We start from the raw sequence: 21,828 nt of genomic DNA, 5'->3' as shown, positions 1-21,828 counted from the left end.
TACAGCAATTCATGTATTTTTCCAAAAATAACCACAATAGATTACACTCAATGCAACTTTGCCTTTGTTACATTACACATTTACTGTGTTTTTACCAAAAACAACTGCAAGTTTCACCTAGCCTGTCACAATATATGCACAAAAAAATATAGGAATATGATTTCTGACAGGCCACCACTTATGACTTATATAAACACTGATACCACTAATGACTTCAACATTGTTTGAACCACTAATGACTTATGAGTAAGAAAATGGCCCTGCTTTTTTCCACCTAAAGTGAAGCCTAATAGAAATGGAAAGATTATTGTTGGTAAAATCAACTTACATTTATTAACAAATTGCAGAAATAATTTTAACAACATGGTTGATGAAGTCAATGGGGGTATAATTTTGAGGTTCAAAGATCTAAATTAGGTTTTGGAAAGAGCTTAGTTTTAGGTTTCTTCAAATAAAGATCAGATAACTCCCATTCCAAAAACATAAGATTAATAAGATCCTTTAAAAGGATTTCCAAGATCCTGGCAACAATGTAACTTAAAATAATTAAAAAAGATATCTAAAAGTCATCAAGACCTGGGTATTTAATTTAATATACATGATTGTAAAAAATGTCTAATGTGATGAGTTCTTCCATTTTCTTCCCTGTGTACACAGGACAGTTGATACAGGTTGGTCAGGAAAGCTATACTATACATTGTCTTGAACATGTAGTGGAAGGGAATACATTTCAGAACATATCCCTGAAGATGTTTAGTATATCTACTGTGTTAACACCATTGACTTTATCTGTGCAAATATAATGAATAAAAATTCCTAAGAGTATAAATGTTAATAGCCCTGGCCAAGTTGACCTAGGAAGATTGGACTTATTCTGAGTTAAAAAAAGTGAATTTTTCATTGTAGAAATTTATTCTAGGTGCTTATCTGAATAGTTTTGTATTCATAATTTATCCAGAACATGAAGTTAGTAACATGATTCAGATTTTTATTCAGCTTAGATGTTTAGAAAAGACAGCTTTAGAAAATCAAAACATTTATGCTTTGAATGAGGCTTGACTAATGTCTAGCTTGATTAATATATTAAATCATTAAATAAGTTAAAGTTATTATAAAAAGTTCAAAATGTCAGGCTCTTTGGAGAATAGAGGATATAACCTCCATTTTTAAGAGATAGAAATCACTGAAATTTTAAATTCACATTAATTATTGAGTCATCTAAGAATCATGGATCAGAACAGAAACCATTGTATATGGAGAACAGTTTAGGAAAATAGAAATAAATCAGCTGTAGAACGTGACTTGGTACTAAAGAGAAAAAATACATTTTGTTAAAGGACAAATATCCACAAAGTAGATGCTGGTCCTATCTCCAGGCTAAGATGAGATACTTCGCTGAACCTGTCCAGCAGTCCTTTTATGATGCGTTATCTCGCTCTCTCTCAGCAGGTCAGTATGATACAGTGGCAGAAAAGCAGCACAGACAAATGTAACAAAGGAGGAAAGGTCATCTTGTTTTAATGGATTCTATATTTCCTTAGTCCTTCTCTCTGTCTGTAAGTAACATCTTTATATGCATAATTAAATACTAAATTATAACACACTTTTGTTATCCCCAAGGGTCTCCCTTTTAGAAGTTTTTCCCCTCAAGTATTCCAATTAACTTTTACAGCTCCTTACCAATAGGCTGTGTTTATCTTCATTTTTTGTACCTAATGTTTATAACTCAGGTATGAACAGATATTTCAAAAATAGCATGGATTTTAAAACAGTTGTGGCTTCATCCAGGTAACAGATATGTTTCTATGCCAGCCCTTTTTTTCCTATCATCTCAAAGGATATGCACTCAATTATCTTCACTCCAGATGTACCTTAAGAGTTATTTTGAAGTTTCTTAGATTTTAACTGTACAATTCCCTGAATGCAACTTCATCTCAATGTAGTTCTGATCACAGACAGCTAAACATGTAGTGATGGTATGGGTGCATGAACAAGATTGTATTTAAAAGGTTATTTTCAGGAAATGCTCCATAAAATCATATTCCTGATTTCTTATTGTTCTATGAATTATTGGGAAGGTGTAAATCCATCCATCCTTCCATCTATCCATCCACAATCCCTAAATCCCCACATGCAATTAGATGTCTGTGTCCATTATAAGTGAAGTAGTATTTTAGCTACACAACCAACAAGCCAGCATTCTTCGGGGGGGGGGGGGTTGAGGAACTGTGGCTTTTTAGCAGTATGATAAACATTGGGTCCTTGGCATTAGACCAGTTTTCCAAACCAAAATCCTTGTCTCTGAATGTCCCAAATGCCTCAAAGTCCAAAAAGAAACTTTTGATTTCAGTTGATTTCAATACTTTTAATAGGACCTTCTGCAACTGCAAGATAGTAACCCTGAGATCCTGAAGAGAAACAGGACATCCATTTTGGCTTTCAGTTTTTTCTCCCCCTGCTGTGATTTTGAACCATTTTTGTCTGTTTCATATGCTTAGGTTTTATAACCTTTTCAGATTTAATTGTAGGCGTTATTTTAGCTTTTTTTGATTGTACAGCCATTAGGCTTTGCACTGCCCATTTTGCCACTCAGACAGCAATAAAGAAAGAGACATCAGTACTGAAAAAGTCCGCTAAGTAAATAGATGAGTTACGATAAAACTAATAAATCAAGAGGTAAATGCAGTTATAAAATAAAGTGCATATGAAAACATATTAGTACACGGTAAAGGAAACCCATACCTGCATTGAATCACACCATCTTGAAAAAGCTGCCCTCTCTCTCACTCTGAATCAGTTGTACCCATACACTTCCTCTTCTCACTTTTTTCATTGATCCACCTTTATATGATACCAAAAATGTCCGCCCTTAACTCATCATCTTTCCATCAAGACCCCTTGACTTGAATAGTAATTAAATAAAGCCATTTTCTGACTCACTCTTGTTTGCTACGCTGTTGTGCCCATGTTTTCCTTCTACATACTTTACAATTGCCCACCGCCCCATTTATGTTACTATGAAACACTTCCATCTCTATACCAGAAGAAACATTCCTGTAATCACGGCTGCACAGGTAAAACACACACTCTCCAAAGCCAAGAACACAGCATCCATGGGACTTGACAATATCCCAGGATGCATTCTACATGAACTACAGAATGAACTGGCACCCTACCTAAGTACCATGTTCAATCATAGCCTCATCTCAGGCTTTGTGCCCACTGAATGGCGCACGGTGATGGTTATCCCACTCCACAAAGGGGGAGCCACGACGGACCCTGGGAACTACCGCCCCATTAGCCTGACGAGCCTGGTCTGCAAGGCCATGGAATGTATCATAATGGAACTCATAAACAATGACATTGGTAATCTCCACACTCTGGACCCTACCCAGTTCAGGTTTGTAAAAGGCAGATCATGTCTCCTAAACCTGATTGACTTCTTTGAAGCAATCATGAAAGCCATAGATGAGGGTAAAGTGGTTCACACAGCTTATCTAGATCTTGTCAAGGCTTTTGACACCATCCCCACTCTGGAATTATAGATAAGCTCACTAAACTAGGTATAAATCCCTATGTCGCAAGATGGGTTGCCAACTAGCTCACAGACATAAGCCACACTGTGAAAATAGCAGACTCCAAATCCGACTTCAGACCAGTGACAAGTGGTGTACCACAGGGTTCAGTCCTGGGTTCTCTCCTGTTTCGTATCTACTTCTCTGAAGTACAGGCTAACACAGAAGGTCTTTGGCTAACAAAGTTTGCAGATGACTGCAAACTAGGAGCCATAATCGAAACTCTTAACGATGTGGACATACTACAAAAGGACCTCAATGAGACAGATGCCTGGTGTCAAAGCCATGGCCTGAAGCTCAATGCCAAAAAGTGTATTGTCATCCCCTTTGGTAAAAACTATGTACCCATGAACTACCACATAAGTGGTAGTCTACTTAACACCAAAAGTGTGATAAGCGACCTTGGGACACAGGTGGACAGTAATCTCTCCTTTGATAATCACATTGCCACAGTGGTCAGGAAACCCTTCTACGTGGCTCACCTCATCACAAAAGGTTTCTCATCCAGAAAAAAACAGGTCATTGTTCCCCTCTACTCATCACTCATTAGACCCATTATAGAGTACAGCGCCCCTTTTGGTATGTACCTCACAGGACATCTACAACAACTGGAAAGGCCACAGAAATACCTCACAAAGAGGATTACTGGCCTCAAACAGATGCCCTACGCAGACCGTCTCAAAAAACTCCAGCTTTACTCCGTCGCATATCGCCTACTCAGAGGTGATCTCTGCCTAACATACAAAGCTATGTCAAACCCAGAGCTGTTGGACATGCTCCACTTAAAGAAATCCCAATCCCTCTGAGCTACACACTCTTGGGACCTAAACCTTGTCACCACAATAAACGGAACATGTTACAAGGATAGATTCCTGTCCCAGAGACTTTCCATACTCTGGAACAGACTACCTATCTATGTCAAACAAAGCTCCTCATTAGCACTCTTCAAGAAAAGTCTTGATGATTGGATGGGAAATAGGAAATTCACCCCAGGGATCGCTTCTGTGGCTCTGCTCACTAATGTACTGGTTGCCCGTCTGCATCTGTGTTGTATCCAGTCCTTTACACATACTTGATGTAATCTTCCTAAAAGCCCGTCTGCATCTGTGTTGTATCCAGTCACACACACACACACACACACACACAGGAAAATAATTTTCTTGGGTGGCGAAAGCCAGGGTACCTTTTTGGCTAGGCTTATATAGGCCCTAGGGCTAATAGCCTAGTACCTACCTATGAACCATGAACCTAAATCTAGTCTTCAGTTAAGATCTCTCTCATTCTCCTACTGGTTCCAAATTCTCCATCTTCCTCTGCCACACCAAGTCACTAAACTCCCTAATCACTCTCATCCTCAGTTTGTTCACCACTGGCATATGTGATGCTTTGAGAATGCTGCCTATAGCAATCTGTTTTGCCATCTGTTTTCCACCTCCCTTGGCATGCTTATTACCACCTTTTCTGTCTCCTTTGAGAGGTTATTGGTGCCTACATGCACAAAACATGTGCCCACACTTTCACTTTGATGACCACTTTGGTCACCTCCTAAAATATCTTACTAATTCTAAGCCTTGAGACCATTTTTACTATTCCATTCCTGTCTCACTTACCATTTCTCTTAATTGTCTTGCTGACAGTCTCCAGTTGCCAGAAACCTTTTTCTGTGTACGTACACACACACACAGACACACACACACACACACACACACACACACACACACACACACACACACACACACACACAGACAAACACAGAAACACGGGCCCTTATTTCATTCCCTTCTTGCCCGTGTAACTACCAGTACTATCTGCATTCTTTCGTTCTACAGTCCCTATTGCCCTACTCACTAATGTACTGGTTGCCCGTCTGCATCTGTGTTGTATCCAGTCCTTTACACATACTTGATGTAATCTTCCTAAAAGCCCTATCCATCATTCTGTCCTGTTTGACCTTTGTCTCTGACACTGGCTGAATGCCTCTCCCTGTCCATTCCACTCCTGCTCTCTGGGTGATGTTCACACTGTGTGACTACCTCTGGACTTCTCTTCCCTTGATCACATGTTGCTATTGCTTACACCTGTCCTTCCTCCCTTGCTTCCTTGGTGATGACTGTCTGTAGCAGGCAGGCAGGCCTAACACATTTAAGTACATCATATTTAAGAATACTTTTATGGCAACAATACTGATCCCTTTTGAAACTTCAGATCGCAATTTAGTGCTTATTTTGTTTGATGCAGCCTGTCAGGCTGGGAGAGGCCTTTTTGTACAGTTTTTTTTAATGTGGAAAAATTAATGTATATACTTAAATTATCTATGATTCATTCTATCTACATATGGCAGAATTTTAGCTCTCTAGTTTGAATGATTAAAATATTTAGTCACTCAGCATGGTCATGCTTCACATCATCATCATCCTGAGAGATGTAGTTAAATATAAAATTACAAAAACATCAGCAACTGTTTTGAAATACTTCCTTTGAAGGCAATGTTCCTTGTGCTTGACTGAAAAAAACACAAACACATGTACACTCACATGACTCAGCAATATGCTCTAAAACCACTAGAAAGTTGTAAAACTTTAACATGTGAGACAACCATAACTCCACATGATCGGTTTTAACTGAAAACAAATAATTCTCATTACATTTTGCAGTTAATTCCTTTAGTAAGGGAGGATGGCACCCTCCATAATTCACCCTTTCCACCGTTTACAACTAGATAGTGCAGGATTAAAGAGTCATCGCATCAGCCTCACTTTGCTAACACAATTACTGGTAAATACTACTGCCATGTAGCACAGTACACCTCTTGTTCTGAACCTTGCAAAACTCACACAAATAAGATTATAAAACTAAATCTTGAAGTACAACGGCTTCAAAAGTAAAACAGCTGAAGTGCAAGACTCAAAGCACAAATCTATCGAAGAGCACATTCATCGGCTGTGAATATTGCATACAATGAGAGCTGACTAGACATTAACTACAAAACGTACCCATTTTAACACAACCCCCTCACCTCTTCAGAATACTGACATTCATACTTAGAATACTCAACACAGGTTTTTAAGGCAATCTGCGTAAAACAGTGTGATAATACCCTGGATTCTCCTGATGATGAACCTCTGTGGGCATTCAAACTGTTGAAAATGCCTGGTCAGGTACATGCTTAAAGAGTCACTGTACTCAATGATGGGACTGATAACGGCCAAGTAAAGTGGTAGCATGACTTCCTTGGACCTGGATGCCATAGCCTTACATACAAGTTTGACAACATAGAATGACTTTCTTACTATCTTGGCTACATGCTGGTTTAAGGCCAGATTACTGTCTACATATGTTCCCAGATCCCTAACTACCAGGTCAATCCTTAGAGGTGCTCTATCGATGGAGTAATTGGCTTGTGTGTCTGTTTTCCAAAAGGGTGCTATAATGCAGCAGTTTTCAACCTTTTTATACTTGCAGACCAGTAAAAATAGAATTATTTCTGAGACCGCTAATGCAGAAATAAAAAACATTATTTATACGGAAACAATTAAAACAATCACTGTTTGAGCTCTGTATGCCAACATAGTAATCACACCAATTGAGAAAGATATAGATACGTAGTGTGACCATAGAAACAGAGTATACTAAGTGAGAAATGCTGATAAATCATTGCCAGGATATGACGCCTGAAACTTCAGTCCTTTCATGAGGAGCAGACCAAAAATACGGGGCAAAACTCTGGACAGAGAGGTACGCTACCTAGCTACCTCTTACTTACACACACACACACACACACACACACACACACACACACACACACACACACACACACACACACACACACACACACACACACACACACACACACACACACACACACACACACACACACACACACACACACACCATACCTCTCAACCTCTTACCACACAAAAATCTGGACAAGCCAAAAATAATGGTGGGACAAATACCCAAAAATAGGGATAAACTTTAAATATTGCTCTCACAAACTTATAAAGTTGTTAGAATAAAAGGTATTGTGTTATCGTGAATTTTCTGAAGGATATGAAGTCTGAAACTCAAATGCCTGTCAATATTTTATGACTGTCATTTTACTGAATACATGTGGCAGAAAGAAAACATATCATATTTGTTATAATGCTCTAGAAATTTAGAAAGTGAGACTAATAGAGCCCTTTCCCAAATAGTGAAAAAGTACAAGTTTGTGGAGAAAGTACAGTTGTGTGATAGACTCACCATCACAATATATTTCTGAACTGTCTATGCTATACAGTATCTCAATGGTTTGCAAAACCCACCTGAGAGTGGTCTGCTGATCCCACATTTTAAACTGTCCATGTCTTTACAGTATCTGGTTGGCTGCAGAACCCACCTGGGAGTGGTCTGCTGATCCCACATTTTAAACTGTCTATGTCTTTACAGTATCTGGTTGGCTGCAGAACCCACCAGGGAGTGGTCTGCTGATTCCACATTTTAAACTGTCCATGGATTTACAGTATCTGGTTGGCTGCAGAACCCACCTGGGAGTAGTCTGCTATTCCCAGATTTCTTCCACAGCCTATGTAGCTGTGATTGGCTGTCAAAGTAACTTACACAAGAACAATGCAGGCTCCTTGAACTCAGAATGTTAAATTCATAAGCCACAAGAAAATAAACAAATAAACCTCCCATAAATTTTTACAAAATGACAAAAATATCCAATGCCTCCCCAATGAAGATCTAGTTATCAAATGTTATGGCAGGTCAGTGTAACACTTCTCAAGCTCGTACTGGTATATAGATACATTCTCTCTCTCTCTCTCTCTCTCTCTCTCTTTTTCTGAGAAAAACCACTGCACTGATGAAGTGAACACCAGCATCTCTTAACATAACCAGCTAGATATTTCCTCAATTAACACTTGCAGTTCATTTTTCTGACCTTTTCTAGACAAAAGGTTACTCTACTACAATATTGTGGTGGCTGACCATAGGATAACCTGCAAGAGTTTCAGTCACCATGCATCTTAAAAGTTATAGACTTACTATAACTAGGTATCTGTGTTGTCTTCTTTCATTTTTCCTCATTACTGCATCTAGGATCTGTCCCTCAGATCCGACTCGGCCACTCTTCTCCTAGACTTCAAATCCAAGCCTCTAGCTTTTCCCCTTACCCATAATCCCCCACCACTTCCTGCAAGCCCTCAGAACAAGTTTGCTGTGTCTACATAACCATATATAAAGAATACGTTTAGGCAACATATGTATACGGGTCTATATTACGATGTCAAAAGACGTAATCGAACACATCTTTATCGACACATAAATATCGACATCTGCAAATGCCGAACGGCCACGCCAGTGAATTTTTTATCAGGGGGAAAAAAATCACAAGGCCAAAGCCAAACAAGCCAAACTTTCAAACCCTACATAGTGGGGGGCTGTGCCCCCCATACTCCCCATAACTAAATATACCAACTCCGAGATCACACTACATTGGGGAAAAGGGCAAATCTTCACTGATAGCCAAGCAATTTTTTTCCCCTGGGAAAAAATTCGCCAAGGTGGCCATTTAGCAATTGCAGAGGTCAATATTTACATATTGATAAACACGTGTTTGGTTACTTCATCTTTCAATGCCGTAATATAGACCCTATGTATACAAATTTCAAAAGGAAGGAAAGGTAGGAAATTTGCTTACCTAAGAAGGCTCAAACGTAGAACCCATGGATTCTTAATTACTCTAGAATTCTTCCAGGAACATAGGAAGGGGGATGGTGGGGGAAAGGTGAGGAAGAATGAAAGATGACATCACAGATACGTAGTTATGGTAAGTACATAACTTTTAAACATGACGTTGACTCTTTCATTCTTCCTCACCACTAGGTCAGAGTCCTCAGCTACATTGCTCTTGGGTGGCCCTTATGGAAGAACATGACAGAGCACCACTGAACCAAAGACAGCTCTGCTTCTAGACATAATGTCAAGCTTGTAAGGAGTAATAAAGTTATAAATCGTAGACCAAGTGGCTGCTGCACAAATATCCTCAACCTAAATTCTGGAAGAAAAGGCTGCGGACGTAGCCACAGATCTGGTAGAATGAGCTATGGGTTGTGAGGGGAAATACAGCCCTGCTTGGTGGTAAATTAGCACAATACAGTCTGAAATCCATTTGGACAAAGTGACTTTAGAAACTGCCTGACTCAAACGATTAGGGGAGTAGGACAGAAAAAGTTGGTTAGGTTTCATATGCTGCTTTATTCTGTGAAGATAAAAACATAGCTGCCTATGAACATCAAGAATGTGTAGGATGTATTCACCCCTTTTGTAAACTTAGGAAAGAAGACTGGCAGCTGGATGGACTGATTAAGGTTTGATTCAGTGGCTATCTTAAGCATGAAAGAGGGGTTAGTAGGTTCATAGGTTCATAGGTAAGTACTAGGCTATCTGCCCAAGGGCATTTATAAGCCTAGCCAGAATGTGTTGGCTTTCACCACCCCCTTAGATTAGTTCCCTGTACCTCTGTCCAGCAGAGCCATTAGTTCCCTGCGCCACTGTCCAGCAGAGCCACTGCAGTGATCCCTGGGGTAAATTTTCTGTTTCCCATCCACCCGTCAAGGTTTCTCTTGAAGAGTGGTAGTAAGGGGCTCTGCCTGATGTATATTGGAATCCTGTTCCAAAGCATGGGGAGTCTCTGGGACAGGAATCTATCCCTCCAGCATGTCTTATTTATCGTTGTGGTGAGGTTTATATCTCTAGAGCGTGTGCAGAAAGACATTCTGTCCTTGTGGAAAATTATATAAGGGGGTTTCGAAGACAAGGCCTGTAATTCAGAGACTCTTTTCACCTATGTCAATGCTACTAGCACAACAGTTTTTCAGGAAAGAAACTTTAAATCACAAGTCCCTGATGGTTCAAAGGGCTATTGTGTTAACCCTTGTAACACCACTGTGTGATCCCATGGTGGTCAAGGTTCTTTTGACAGGAGGTTGGAGGAGAAAAAACCCTTTCAAGAGGGCTTCACATAACTTAGAGGCCCATAAGGAAGCAGGCCCATGCCCTGCATGAAAATTTGATATTGCTGCAAGGTGTAGCTTGATTGTAGGAAAATGGGCTACTTGGTCAAACAAGAGACTGAGGAAAGGCAAAATGTCAGGAACAGATGCTGAAAAGGGTCAATGTTCTCTTTGCTGGCCCACATAGGAAACCTCTTCTATTTACTTTTGTAAACCCTCCTGGTGGAAGACTACTGAGAAGCCAGAACAATATTCTTGACTGAGAAAGTGAGCCTGGACTGCCTAATAATCAGTGGAACTAGATAGGTTCATAGGTTGGTACTAGGCTATCGGCCCTAGAACCTATACAAGCCTAGCTATAACAATTCCCTGGCTATTTCTTCCAACAATATTTACTTCCCTGGACCCCTGTCTAGCAGGGCGACTGATGCGATCCCCCAGACCATGTGGTCAGTTTGGGTGTGGAGATCAGGGTGTCAGAATTCTGATGGGTGAGACAGGAGGTCCTGGTTGGGTTCCAGAATCCAAGGAGGATACTTGAGATGTGACACTAGGGGAACCACAATTGGCGAGGCCAGAAGGAGGCAATGAGGATGACTGAACACTTTGAGCTTCTTCCCTTCTGGAGCAGTCTTGGGATTAGGGGAAAAGGAGGATAAGCATAAAGGAGACTCAGGGGCCAATTGTGGACTTGAGCATCCCTCGGTGATTCTTGCTGAGGAGGGATCAGAGCTAAGAACTCACTGCATTTCTTGTTCAGGGGAGAGGCAAAGTGATCACAGTGAGTATAGCTCCAACGGCTGAAAAACATATTCTCTACAGATTGATTAAGGGATCACTCATGAGGACCAAGAATGGACCTGCTGAGTTTGTCTGCCAACATGTTGGTTTTCCCTGATATGTGTGTGTTGCAACTAGAAAGCAGTCTGAAGAGATTGTCCATTCCCAGACCCTCATGGCTTCCCTGCACAATGGGTAAGAATGGGTTCTTCCTTGCTTGTTGATGTACCAGACTACTGACATGTCTGTGTGAACAGCAACAGTCCCTAGAGGAAGATTGTCCTGAAAGGTTTGCAATGATAGGACTGCTCTCATCTCTAGTACTGTGATGATAGAAGTTACTGCCAGCCATGCTAGGAGAAGTAGGGCAGTGGATGTATGACTTGTGCCAACTAACTGGAATTTTGTAAATGATTGTATGTCATTTGTATATCAAACTGATTTGTACAGATGCTTGTGATGAAAATGTATTTGTGAGGTTTGCTTGTAGTAACATGTATCAACAGCGCACACTGCTGGAATAAAAAGAAATGTGCATGTATTACTGCAACTGAATTAAATGTATGTGTTTTAATACAGGACACTGGGACAGCAAAGGTTAACTAGCTAGCTTACTTCAAGAAAAATAAAGGAAATGTAAATGAGTTGTTAAACCATTAAAATAGCACTCCACAGTGCTGAATAGGACTAGAGATGGTGGGTCTGAAAGAAGCCTTTGTTTATTAGCTCAGTAAAAAGAGGGGAAGCGCCAGGCACTGCCATAAACATTTAAGATGTGTATTGTAGCAGTCTATACTAAATTTCTTTCTCAGTTTCAAAGGGAGTTATTGTGAGAACTTGGAGTCAGGTGACCAGATGATGTCATTCTGCAAGCCATATTGCATATTACATTTTACAGGGAGTAATCTGAGGAGACAGTATTCTGTTTTGGGGAACCTGACTAGAAAGACGGCTCACGTATTTCACTGTGCCTTACTCTATCAAGTTAGTTATTATATAGTAATTCTCCTAGATTCAGTCAGGAATATAGTGAAGCTTAGTTTAGAGATTGCTTTTCTTTATTTGTATGACCCTGTCCACCAATATTTTCAATATTTCCTGTGATTTGAACTCTGTGGTTTATGTGAATATATATTCAATATTTTCATGTTCTTTTATTATTGTTAAATATATTCAAAACCTTTATTGTGGCTGGTCCTTGTAGAAAGTAGTTAACATTTGAGACTGCTTATATTTGGTGACTGTGTGAGCCACTCCAGAAGGCCTAGCTGTCTTGGTTAACTACTACGATTTGTATTAGTATTAATATTACACAGTGTAATTGGACACCCTTTGTTAAGGGCCTTAGAGTAGCTGATTGTGGAGTGTCTGGTAGCGGTGATAACTACCTTATACACTGAGCAAAAGGGGACACAGCAGGTAAATCTGTGCAAACCTTTCCCGTGTGTGTGTGTGTGTGTGTGTGTGTGTGTGTGTGTGTGTGTGTGTGTGTGTGTGTGTGTGTGTGTGTGTGTGTGTGTGTGTGTGTGTGTGATGAATCAAATCTCTTAGTGTGTGGGTGTCAGCTACGTGGGGCAGGGACACGAAGCACTGGGTTTACAGAGAGGGCACTGTAGGACTTGCCTTGGGCACTTGGCTGATGACCTAATTCTACAGCTGTACCAATGGGGTGTCTTATTGGGGACCTGGAGGGAGACAGATATAAAGAAATCTAGACCCTGGGCTGAGCGTGTTTCATGTGTGCTCTTACGGAAAATTGTGCATGATGCAGAGAGGTCTGCATCTGGAAATACTGAGTGCATCCATTTGTATTCCAAATGCAAGTCCCTCTCCAGTGGACCATTGTGGGGTCATCACATATTGGTTGGCAGTGGTGGGGCCATCACATATCACATATTGGATGGCAGTGGTGGGACCATCACTCATCACAAGGATGTTTATGTGCAAACTGGTCTCTGTAAGGGACCATGTGTGTTGGACCATTTTCCCATATAATGCCCTCCAAACCTAGCTGAGAAGCATCCGTGGTCACTGTCGATATTGGTGGGGGAGAGGAAATGGTCTGCCTAGGTATAAGTCTTTGCACTGAAGCCACCAATGCACATGGAGTTTGCAGATCGGTGTGAGTGTCACTCACGTGGAGAGGGGTTGGCATAGAATTGACCACTGAACTGCTAAGGTCCACTGTAGAACTCTCATGAAGAACCAGGCCAGTGGGACTAAGACAATAGTTGCTGCCATGGATCCAAATACCTGTAGAACCAGCTTGCCAGAGGAGAAGGGTGAAGCAACATGTCCTGTATCTAATTGTGTGGTGACATTATCCTCTGTAATATTAGGTATGCTACTGTTTGTTGAGTGTCCAGTTGAGGCCCGATGAACTCTATGTTTTGCGATGGATCTAGTTTTGACTTTGAAAAATTTATAGAGATGCCCAAGGATCTGGAGATACCCAGCAGATAATCTATGGCCTGTAATAGTTGATGCCTGGTAGGGGCAGTTAGAAGCCAGTCATCTAAGTATGGAAACACCTGGAATCCTTGGAGCCACAAATGAGTTGCCAGCACTACTACGCATTTGGTAAACACTCGAGGGGCTGTGGTGAGTCCAAAGGGCAGTGCTCTGAACTGGTAATGACTGGCTCACAGCCAAAAGTGCAGAAATTTCCTGGAGCTCCTGTTTATCTTTATGTAGTAGTATGCATCCTAGAAATCTACGGAGCACATCCAGTCATCATTGTGCAGAAGCGGCAGAATGGACTGTACTGTAACCATCCAGAATTTGGACTTCTTTATAAACTTATTCAGTCTTAGATCCAGGATTAGTCTTTGGTCCCCCATTTTCACTGTCACCAAAAAAAAGCGGGAGTAAGTTCTGAATCCTACTTGTTCAGGTGGGACCTTTTGGATGACTCTTTTTTGAAGCAGCTTTTGAACCTCCAGACCTGCTGACTCCCACTAATTGGGTGGAACTTCGGAGAGCTCCTTGTTTATTACTGTAGGGGGAAGGGAAAAGGGAATGTCATATCCTCTGGATATGATGTTTAGCACCCAATTGTTTTTTGCGATCTTTGTCCAGGCTTCTGAGTGCAATGCAAAAGGATGCCTTAAAGGGATCCATGGAACTACAGACCATCATCCAGGCATGACATCACATAGCTATGCCTGAGTGGGCTGCTCAAGAGATGCCTTCTGCAGCACTGGAAATTAACCTCATTGACAAACTGGCAATAGATGTAAGAGTGGCCAGCTGTTAAGAAACATTCTTGAGGTCCTCTACCGGCATGGACCCAGCAAGAGAATCTGTCAGTTCCTTAATCAAATCCCTTTGCAGATGTGTGAAATGTGCCATAAAATGTAAAGACCTCAGATGAAAGAAGCCAAGGTGTAAATGAGCTTCTCAAACCAGTCCATCACTCTGGATTTTTTGTTCGGAGGATGGACAGTGGAGCTTTTGTTGTGCTAGCTCCTTTTTCATTGCTGCTGCCACAACCATGGCAGCAACTACAACACCTTTGCTCCAGTACCGTCTATCAGAGGGCAGGGACAGAATCTTGTCAGGTCATTTTGGAATTGGTTCAACAGTGTCCGGTTCTTTCCAGGCCTGGCAGGAATGTAGGTCAATGAGCTTATCCATCAGGGGAGTCACCCAAGACGTAGATGGGCCAGTCCCAAAGGCCTCCAATATCCTAGACAACCACTCCTATGCTTAAGGATTTCCATGATGTGCCCAAAGGAAATATTGTCAGGTGGAGATTTGGGGGATCCTTCACCTTCTATGTGCTCTGTGAGAGACTCCATGGGGGAATATGTGTCCCCTTTTACATGTCCTTTTTTGGGGGGCCTCCTCAATGGTGTGATCTGGGGAGGTATCAGAACAGGGGCACCTGGGAGGGGAATGTGACTGGAGGCCTTCTAAAACTGGCTGACCTGACCAGACAAATGAGGGATTCTGAGCTCACAACAGCTGGAGGATGAGGGGAGATACAAGAGGACATAGCCACAGTTGCAGAGAATACCCTTTCCACAACCCAGAAAGCAGAAGGACCCAGGAAAACCACTGCCTCCCACTTACAGCTGAAGTGGATCTGTGCTTCCCAGATAGAATCAGGCCAAGCTGTCTAGGGCCGAGGCTCAGAAGGGAAGGGATGTCTTCGACCCAATCAGAGCAAGGCTCTGCTCTTGAACCTGGTGCAGACCTCTCAGATCCTAGACCTGCTTTGACTAAAAGAGAATGGAGCCAAGCTGGTCAGGATAATCGTTGGATCTGAGACAAGATGAGACTTCGGCTCAGACACAGGACCTCTCATGGATCTCGGATCCCTGGAGTCCAGGGCTGAGGGTTGGATCGGAGAAGGAGAAAGTCTTTTTCCTGATTGAAAGGCTCACAGATCTGACAGGGTATGGAGCTGGAGTTATCCCCAACTGAATTTGAGCTTGAAGAAAATTTTGCATCATTCTGTCCATGTCAACTTCAGAAAAACTCCTGGAAGATCTGGAAGTAGTAGTAGGTGGTGTTCTGGATGACATAGGTTTTGGAAAATCTTTTCTAGCAGAGTTGGAGAGATTGTCTGGATGGCAGGATCCATAACACATGGCCTAGCTTCTGGATCTGAAGTCTTGGGATCTGAACCTATCAGAACAGGAGAACTGGTTGACAGATCTGCAGCGGATCCAAGAAACAAATAGGATCGGAAGCTGGTCATGTAGGAGTCAGATCCGAGCAGCCAGGATCCAAACTTTTGATTTTCTTGGAGGAAGGCTCCAACAGGGAGGATGGGGACTTCAGATGACTCTTGTTTGAATCAGAGAAAGTCGGAGTAGAGAAGGGTTGAGCCCCTGCAGGTAGAAGCCCTTTCACAGTCAACACTATTTCTCCAATCCGAGAGGCCTCTTGGATTAAAAGTAGTACAGACCTGACAATCTTTTTCAAGATGTCCAGTACTGAAACAATAAACGCACTTCTTGTGGGTATCTGAGTTGGGGATCTTATGCCCACAAGAAGTGCATTTCTTAAATCTGGTAGACTTTTAGATATTTTCTGCCATGCCTGCAAACCAATGGAGCACCTTAACACCAAGAAAGGCAAAGCCAATCCATTAGGAGCTTAACACACATACACACACACACACACACACACACACACACACACACACACACACACACACACACACACACAAAATCTCTGATACCAGCGAAAGCATACAAGTCCTAAACACTAAAATACTGAAAACTATTCACACCAAAAATAGTCAACTTTAAACTATTTTAATTATCTTACTTATTTCAACTATCTCAACTGTTCTACTATTTAAGTATCTTAACTAATCTATGACTTAATGCTATAAGAAACACTATCTAAAACACTAAAAATTGAAAACTATGCACACCAAAGAATATACAACTTTAAACTATTTAACTATCTTAATTATTTCATCTATCTTAACTATCTAAACCTATACCAAACATTGAACTAACGAACACAGGAGGAGCACACTAATTAAATTCTAAACTGAAATAATAAGCAAAAGCTACAAAGGATATCACAAGGCTGGATTGTTCGTCTGGTTTTGAATGCTGCAAACAAGATCTCAAAGTTTGGAGGAAGCGGTGAAGGATTATGGATTAAAGGGAGGAGCTAAAGGATTGGATCCAAAGTCTAGGAGAAGAGTGGCAGAGTCGGATCCAAGGGTCAGATCCTAGACCCAGTGGTGAGGAAGAATGAAAGAGACAACATCAGATCCATCATCTCAGTCTATCTGCAATTAGGGCCTTTTACTGGTAGTATGCTAATTCATCACACTGTTGTACTTGACAACCACGGGATAAACAGAGCTTAGCATCTCCAACTTAACACATTGTCTGTTCAGCATACCATGAAGGATAACAATAGATAAAACCTAGACGTCTGTGCAGTACTGAATGCTCTGCTACCAGCTCTCGAGCAAATCATTTTATGCATTCTCACAACTCTAATCCTGCTGCTTTGAGTTTTTTTCTTTTGAACAGTCAGTCTTTCAGGTGTAAAATTATATCTGGACATCACATCATTTCCTTTGCAAGTGGAAGTCTAGTTTATTTTTTTTAAAAAAAACACTGTATCCTAAGGGGTTAATTAACTTAATATCAAATATTTATTTTAAATGAGCTGTTTTTAAGTTTGGTTTTACAACAGAGATTCATTAACCTTGAAGGTTTCTAGCTGAGGTACTATTTCCTTTTTTTGTAAATTTTCAATAAAATTTACGTTTTACTGAAGCTTCTACAACTTTTATAGTGTTCTTCATATATTATTAATTTGCAAATTACTAGAAGTCTGCATGTAAGCAGTATATCACACACACACACATACACACACACACACACACACACACACACACACACACACACACACACACACACACACACACACACACACACACACACACCCTACCTCTCACTTGTCCATCCGTGGTCCACATTTCAAACATCTTCTGGCATTCAAATCTGCGCATACGGAAGACTGAGACATAAACAGTCAGTCGAACCGACATGGCAGGTGTTATACGACCAGATGCAAAGGGTGTTCTTATTAAAAAAAAAAAACAAAACAAAAAAACTTTTTTTTAAATTAAAAAAATAAGTCTCCTGTTTCACGAGCCAACAGGGAATTTCTCCCAGACTGGAGCCAATCCGCAGATCAGCAGTTGAAAAACACTGCTATAATGCAATTTTTGGCATTAAGTTTTAAACCAAGGCTTTGGCACCAGTCATTTGTCTGTGTTAAGCCCTCTTGCAGGATGTTAGTGTCATGGGGGAATCTATGACAGCTCCCAAGACTTTTTGGGTCCTAAATGTGAGGCAGCTGGCAATCCAGTAAGTTATGTAGGGATTTATGCTTAGTTCAGTGAGTCTGACAAAAATGCTTGAGTGGAGGATCGTAGCAAACACCTTAGGCAGTATACACCTTGTCCACTGCCTTGGTGACCCTCTCAAAGAAGTTGACCAGGTTAGTAGGCGAGACCTTCTGTTGACAAAGCCAAACTGGGATGGGATCAATGTCTGTAGGTTGCCAATGTTTTTATTGATCATTTGTATGATAATTCGTTCCATGGCTTTGCATATCAGACTTGTCAGACTGATGGGTCTGTAGATTCTGGGGTCAGTTTATAGACTACCCTTGTGAAGATGGATGACCATTGCAGTCCTCCATTCACTTAGTACATACCCTGCTTTGAGGCTGTAGCTGAAAAGTGCCTCAAGTGGTCCTAAAAGGTCATGTTTTAAGTTATTTAGGAACCAACCTGAAATATTGTCAGGGCCCATTGAGGCAGTGCTTTTGGCCTTGGCAAGCATTGCCAAGACCTGCTCCTTGCAGACAGATGGGGGATGTGCTAGAAGGGATTTAAGAGGTAGTACCAGGGGGGAGTGGGGGTGAAGTTTCACTTGAATTTTTGTCAGCCACAGATTCTCTATGTCCCTCTGCTCAGTGAAGCTGGTGCCATTTTCCACCAATTCAGCACACTGTTGTGTGTTACCGTTGAGGTTTCAGACATAGCTGAATAAGGTATTGTGGCTGTAGTTAGCCTGACTGGCTATCCTGAACTCATAGCTGACCTTAGTTTCTTGTTTAATCAGTGAGCTCTTGTCTTTCAGATTTTGGCCATGACTTTTTTCCGGTTATGTGTGGTTTGCTTTTGGTGATTGCTATGGGTTTATTTCTGGCAGGTACAGCACCATCTATGTAGCCATTCACTTATGTGTACAGGATTTCTGTGAACAATTCTGCACGGGTTACTGTGATCTCATGGTTTAAGGGCATTGAATTTTGACATACTTTCACTCAGTGGGGCGCAGTTTGCTTTAGAATAGTTCCTAACTGTTACAGGTTTAGCTGTTTTTTCAGAGTTGATTTTTATTTCGAAGGAGACCACTTTGTGATCCAACCTCACTACTGGAGACATGACACGGGGGAGGTGCAGCATCCCCCATACTAGTAAGTATCTGGTCCAAGGTATTTTTATTAATAAAGCCCAGGAGCTGTTGAGCCTGTGACTTTGAGCCAATGCACATTACCCAGTTTAAAAGGGTCTATATTAGATAAACAAACATTTGAAAGTTCGATTATCATATGGTCGACACCATATGATCGAACTTTCAAAAGTTCGAATATCTAATAAAAAAAAAAAAAACTACACCAAACACCTACCTTAATGTTTTAAGCAGGGGGGCAAGCCCCCCTGCACCCCCCACTCTTTAAATATACCAACTCTGATATCGCACTACAGTGCAGAAAAGGAAAATATTCCCATTCTGTGCTGTACGGACATCTCCGTTACGTTTGAACATTCAAAAATATGATCATATGGTGTCGACCATATGATACTCGAATTTTTGAATGTTCGAACATTCAATATACACCCGTTTAAAAAGGGGTAGTTAAAGTTTCCCCATGAATAGGGTATTTGGTTGGATAACAGAGTGTCTCCAGGAGGTCTAGGTATGAGTTATGAGATTCTTGGGGCATAAGTTGTGACCTATAATTAGCTAGGATATGGTAATGAACTCCAGGGCATAATCCTGTTTGACCAGCCTAGAGGTGTATTTGTTGCTGATGTAAATCAAGCCATCTTCACCTTTTGTCCCTGTCTGTGCTGCTTTTGGTCTAAATGTCTGGAAGGCACTGCAGCCTTGTACTTTGAGTACTTTCTGTGGATTTAAACCAAGTGTCAGTAATGTCACAGATGTCTATATTCTCCAGAGTGGCGAAAGCTTGTTGTGTGTGGAGTTTCTTGTTGAGGCAGCTAGAATTAAGTAGTAACACCTTAAGTTATTATTTTTTTTTTTTTTGCTCTAAGGTGTGAATAAAGATTTAGTCAATATCTGAAAGCCAGGGGGGACAGGTGCAGACTATCCTTGGCAAAGTAATGTGGTCTGTGAACCACGTCCTCCCATGATAACAGATATTGAACCCCTCTGGAATGAAATCAGAAATTAAGGCAACTGTTAAAAATCAATTATTTTTGTTCATACTGTGGCATCATCCTTGGTGAAGGTAGAATACTGCTCAAGGCAAGGCACATACCAGTCTGTGACACATATTCAGAGAATCCATGACTCTTTTCAAATAGTGCAGTGAGATACATTTCAGGTAATTTACATCCACATGGGCTATGATATAATCATAATTATACCTGTAGTGCAATGACCTGAGTGCTTGCATGATATTGCAGATCCTGGATCCAAATAAGGAGCTGAACATTATCTTCTCCTTGTCTAGTCTGGTGATTAGGGCATCTCTGTCGTAAAATTGACTCCTCTATGACAAGAGCCCTAGGTACTTATGGGCTTCGATCTTGGGCGTTCACAGGGTGTAGGCTTTTGTGCAGTATTTGTTGCTGCTTTTGGTATGTGCTTTAGATATTGCTGAGGACAGACATTGCCTTTTGTCGCATTGGGATGTCTTTGATGTTTGAGAAGGTTTCTTTTAAGTGCCACAGTATAAGAAGGTCTGTGTGTGTGTGGCGAGCTGTATGTCTGAAGTATGTGGTGTGTGCGTTCATGACAATCTTGTTTGTAAGCAAGATTTTTGACACCAAGGAAGTTGAATATGTACACCTCTCGCATACTGTGTTAGTTTCTTTAAGGATTAAATGGTTGTCTAAGCGCATGAGATAACTGTCTCTAGATGCCTATATCTACCAAGCTAGCCACAGAGATATTTGGAAATTGCATATCAATGTTGCCTGGTCCTGTATTAGGGTGGTTTATTATGGTTTAAGGATTGGGTTTTACAGAGGTCTCCTGGGGTGGGTTTCTAGGGTTAAGTGCAGATGTTAGATAGTGCTAGAATAAGAGATTATTGCTGGTTCACTGTGTTACAGGTTACAGTCCTAATATATTTTATAAGTAAATTTTACTGTCTTAAGTACTTGCTTCTGTACAGAGCACTGCCATCCGTCGCTGCACAGCCCAGTACAAAAGTGCCTAATTTATAGCAAACAAAACAGAGCTGAAAACTGACTCCTTTGCCCTCTGGCTGGCAAATGGCTACACTTTGAGCTCTCCTGGAGTGCTTCCCAACTCAGACACATTAGGCAAACACTTTCCGCTGTGTGGATGATCTTGGGACTTCCTAATGTAAAAGCACAGCAAACAGTGCAGTTCAACAACAAACAACTAAGTCCCTGGATAGACTGCTCTTCTGCAAGGTGATTCAGAAAACAAAAAAGTTCAAAAGACCAACAGACAGAGAAAAACAGTAATTCTTCTGTCGCAAAAAGGAATTCAGTGCTTTGAAAATGCAGTCAAACAGTACCGATCTCAGTTAATAGCAAGTGAGAGTGCAAATAATTAAGTAAAGCAGCTTATCTTAGCCTGAATGGTTCTGGATGCAGTAGAAGCACTTTAAACAGGTGAGGTTGCCAAGCATTGCTGAGCTCTGTGGAAGTGAGCACAGAGCTGCATAAATGTGCCTAATTTATAGCAAAAAGGAAC

This window comes from Protopterus annectens, chromosome 9.part0, assembly GCF_019279795.1.
Source record: "Protopterus annectens isolate FY-2018-M chromosome 9.part0, PAN1.0, whole genome shotgun sequence".
Classification (NCBI taxonomy): Eukaryota; Metazoa; Chordata; order Ceratodontiformes; family Protopteridae; genus Protopterus; species Protopterus annectens.
This window is presented reverse-complemented; position numbering follows the sequence as displayed.